The sequence below is a fragment of the Pseudophryne corroboree genome, chromosome 12 (assembly GCF_028390025.1).
Source record: "Pseudophryne corroboree isolate aPseCor3 chromosome 12, aPseCor3.hap2, whole genome shotgun sequence".
NCBI classification, from domain to species: domain Eukaryota; kingdom Metazoa; phylum Chordata; class Amphibia; order Anura; family Myobatrachidae; genus Pseudophryne; species Pseudophryne corroboree.
In genome coordinates this window covers 111363602-111368448 of record NC_086455.1, presented here as the reverse complement: position 1 = coordinate 111368448, position 4847 = coordinate 111363602, and the positions used below count along the sequence as shown (strand labels likewise).

Below are 4847 nucleotides of genomic sequence, written 5' to 3'. Positions count from 1 at the left end.
AGTACCGGCGTATAACTCCAGTCCAGTGATACTGTCATATAAGTCCAGTGATACTGCCATATAAATCCAGTGGTACTGCAGTATATGTCCAATGGTACTGCCGTATAAATCCAGTCCAGTGATACTGCCGTATATGTCCAGTGGTACTGCCATATAATTCCAGTGTTACTGCCATATATGTCCAGTGGTACTGCCATATACTGTAAATCCAGTGTTACTGCCGTATAAATCCAGTCCAGTGATACTGCCGTATATGTCCAGTGGTACTGCCATATAATTCCAGTGATACTGCCGTATATGTCAAGTGGTACTGCCGTATAAATCCAGTAGTACTGGCATATAAATCCAGTCCAGTGATAATGCTGTATAAGTCCAGTGATACTGCCGTATAAATCCAGTGGTACTGCCATATCACTGACGTGCGGTGGGGTGAGGCAGGTGAGGCAGAGCCTTTCCTGTCATACTAATGTTTGTAAGAAAATTGATTTACAGAAGACTCTTGTGTGGGTGCACTCTTGTATTGATTTGTTTATATGAAAATATTAAAACATAACTTTTATTATCTAATTAATTTAAGAAAAAGATCCACACTTACGTAATCCACCACAATTAATCAATAAAGTATAATGATATCTGTATACACACATATGACTCAGCCCGCCAGCATCTCTGAAAGATACTATATATAATTAGTGTGGCTGATTAGAGTAGAAAGACTAGAGCGAGTATAAGAAAGAGCCAATCAATTAAGTGATTGGAAAATTTGGAAATGTTCTGGTTAGTCTATGCTAATAGACTTGAGGGGTGATGCAGACACTAGACTGGACTGTTGTAGGGAGTATAGATCCTTGATTGTGTTGAGACTTGTCAGATTTGTAAAGTATCAGGGAAGGCGGTACTTGAGAGAAATATTCAGTGTAAAGTAAAAGGATGAGCTAAAAGGATGATTGGAGAAAAAATGTGGTGATCCTGCTGTTGGTGTATAGTTGAGATAGGTCATGAATTACAACACCGGGTATTCTCTGGGGGTCCCCCTCGCAGATACTGGCCCAGCCCACCACCGTTTAGCTTCCAAGATCGGACGAGATCGGGCTCTGTCGGTGGGGTATGGCAGTAATTTCTTGAGCCCACTATAGCCGACTTACCAATGAGAGTGCACCTAAAGAAGAATGGGAGAGAAGGCAGAAAAAGTTGCGGATCTGCTGTCTACATTAGGCACAGGATAACCCCGTGGATCATAGAGGAGAGTCCGCGGATATAAATAAGTGGGAAATAGAGAAAAGGAGAAAGAAACAGAGAGGAGAAAGAAGAAGAAAAGGGAGTGAGTTGGAACTGTAACAAATGTCAGCATTAATGTTAGGCCAGCACTAGTGATGAGCGGGTTCGGATCCTCGGGATCCGAACCCGCCCGAACTTCACCTTTTTTTTCACGGGTCCGAGCGACTCGGATCCTCCCGCCTTGCTCGGTTAACCCGAGCGCGCCCGAACGTCATCATCCCGCTGTCGGATTCTCGCGAGATTCGGATTCTATATAAGGAGCCGCGCGTCGCCGCCATTTTCACACATGTACTGAGATTGATAGGGAGAGGACGTGGCTGGGGTCCTCTCCGTTATAGTAGAAAAAGACTGAGTATTAAGACTGAGTGACTTACTTATAATTGTGGGGAGGATTGGGGACGGGGAGCAGCTGTTAGGGAGTACAGTGCAGGGTTTTGATTATACCACCAGTGAGTTTAATCCTTTGTTTGTTTCTCTGCCTGAAAAAAACGCTCCACCATATCTGTGCTCACTCAGTGTGCTGCACTGCTGCATGATATATCTGTGCTGAGTGCACTGCTCACACTGCCTAATTGTGGGGACTGGGGAGCAGTTATAGCAGGAGTACAGTGCACAGTTTTGCTGACAGTGACCACCAGTCCAGTATACGTTTGTCTGCCTGAAAAACACTCCTGTCTGTGGTGGCTTTTTTTTTCTTCATACTAGTTTAGCAGTCTGCTGACAGTGTCCACCAGGTCCGTTATTATTTATTATACAGTATATTATATTTATTTTATATATATCTAGCAGTACGGTAGGCCACGGCTGTACCTACCTCTGTGTCGTCAGTGCACTCGTCGTCCATAAGTAATATAATACTATACTATCCATCCATCTACATTGTATACCTGTGGTTGCTTTTTTTTCCTCATACTAGTTTAGCAGTCTGCTGACAGTGTCCACCAGGTCCGTTATTATATTATACAGTATATTATATATATATATAAGCAGTACGGTAGGCCACGGCTGTACCTACCTCTGTGTCGTCAGTACACTCGTCGTCCATAAGTAATATAATACTATACTATCCATCCATCTACATTGTATACCTGTGGTGGCTTTTTTTTTTCTTCATACTTGTTTAGCAGTCTGCTGACAGTGTCCACCAGGTCCGTTATACAGTATATTATATATATAAGCAGTACGGTAGGCCACGGCTGTACCTACCTCTGTGTCGTCAGTGCACTCGTCGTCCATAAGTAATATAATACTATCCTATCCATCCATCTACATTGTATACCTGTGGTTGCTTTTTTTTTCTTCATACTAGTTTAGCAGCCTGCTGACAGTGTCCACCAGGTCCGTTATACAGTATATTATATATATAAGCAGTACGATAGGCCACGGCTGTACCTACCTCTGTGTCGTCAGTGCACTCGTCGTCCATAAGTAATATAATACTATAGTATCCATCCATCTACATTGTATACCTGTGGTGGCTTTTAGTTGTGCACATTAAAATATGGAGAACAAAAATGTGGAGGTTAAAAAAATAGGGAAAGATCAAGATCCACTTCCACCACGTGCTGAAGCTGCTGCCACTAGTCATGGCCGAGACGATGAAATACCATCAACGTCGTCTGCCAAGGCCGATGCCCAATGTCATAGTACAGAGCATGTAAAATCCAAAACACAAAAGATCAGTAAAATGACCCAAAAATCAAAATTAAAAGCGTCTGAGGAGAAGCGTAAACTTGCCAATATGCCATTTACGACACGGAGTGGCAAGGAACGGCTGAGGCCCTGGCCTATGTTCATGGCTAGTGGTTCAGCTTCACATGAGGATGGAAGCACTCATCCTCTCGCTAGAAAAAAGAAAATACTTAAGTTGGCAAAAGCACAGCAAAGAACTGTGCGTTCTTCGAAATCACAAATCCCCAAGGAGAGTCCAATTGTGTCGGTTGCGATGCCTGACCTCCCCAACACTGGACGGGAAGAGCTTGCGCCTTCCACCATTTGCACGCCCCCTGCAAGTGCGCCTCTTTTTTTCTTTGCGTCATGTGCTGTTTGGGTAGTATTTTTTTGAAGGGCCATCCTGCCTGACACTGCAGTGCCACTCCTAGATGGGCCAGGTGTTTGTGTCGGCCACTTGGGTCGCTGAGCTTAGTCACACAGCTACCTTATTGCGCCTCTTTTTTTCTTTGCGTCATGTGCTGTTTGGGGAGTATTTTTTGAAGGGCCATCATGCCTGACACTGCAGTGCCACTCCTAGATGGGCCAGGTGTTTGTGTCGGCCACTAGGGTCGCTTAGCTTAGTCACACAGCTACCTCGTTGCGCCTCTTTTTTTCTTTGCGTCATGTGCTGTTTGGGGAGTATTTTTTTGAAGGGCCATCCTGCGTGACACTGCAGTGCCACTCCTAGATGGGCCAGGTGTTTGTGTCGGCCACTAGGGTCGCTTAGCTTAGCCATCCAGCGACCTCGGTGCAAATTTTAGGACTAAAAATAATATTGTGAGGTGTGAGGTGTTCAGAATAGACTGGAAATGAGTGTAAATTATGGTTATTGAGGTTAATAATACTATGGGATCAAAATGACCCCCAAATTCTATGATTTAAGCTGTTTTTTAGGGTTTTTTGAAAAAAACACCCGAATCCAAAACACACCCGAATCCGACAAAAAAAATTCGGTGAGGTTTTGCCAAAACGCGTTCGAACCCTAAACACGGCCGCGGAACCGAACCCAAAACCAAAACACAAAACCCGAAAAATTTCCGGTGCACATCACTAGCCAGCGCTATGTCAAAATTGAGGTTATTGTGCATAAGACAGAGTGATTAGCAGTATAAAATATGTTTGGCAGTCACCCTCTTTCCAAGCAAAATCAAGCAAAAGGAGTGGCACACAGGCCCTGCTGGGTGCTGATTAACCCACTTAACCACACATATACCTGCATTAAATCTCTATGCAGAACTATCAGGGAAAGAATTATTGAAGCCAGGAAAAAACAGTATCCATATACGTTGGTGGCTGCAAAATAACTGGAAAATGACAGTCCCTGCCCAGATCCCTGGGTCACCCTCAATAAGGTCAAATAGGTACACGTGCAGGACTGAGAATCTGTATTGAACAGCCTACTAGCGAGAAATATTGAGCATAAGCCAGAATAATTAGCAATATCTGGTATGTTTGGCAATAACCCTCTTTCCCAGCAAAATCGAGCAAAAGAGGGGCACACAGGCCCTAATAAATGCTGATTAACCCACTTGCTCATACATATAAATACATCGAATCCCTGAGCAAAACTGTCTAGGAAAGAATTATAAAAGCCAGGAAACATTCAGTGTCCATATGCGCTGGTGGCTGAAGAGTGACTGGAATATGACAGTCCCTGCCCAGATCCCTGGGTCACCCTAAATGGGGTCGAGTAGGTGAAAAATGCAGGACTGGAAGTCGGTATTGCACAGCCTACTAGTGGAAAAATGCTGATCGAAAAAATAACCTATTAGGAGAAAAAGTATAATATATATATATATATATATATATATATTATTATATAGGCTTGGAGCAATATGGTGAAACAGTATCTGTCC

The 4847-nt window shown here is 43.6% G+C and overlaps 1 pseudogene; it reads right to left on the bottom strand.

Moving 5' to 3' along the window:
• Nucleotides 1–1000: 1000 nt before the first annotated feature.
• Nucleotides 1001–1119, bottom strand: LOC134981776 (5S ribosomal RNA; annotated as a pseudogene).
• Nucleotides 1120–4847: the final 3728 nt, after the last annotated feature.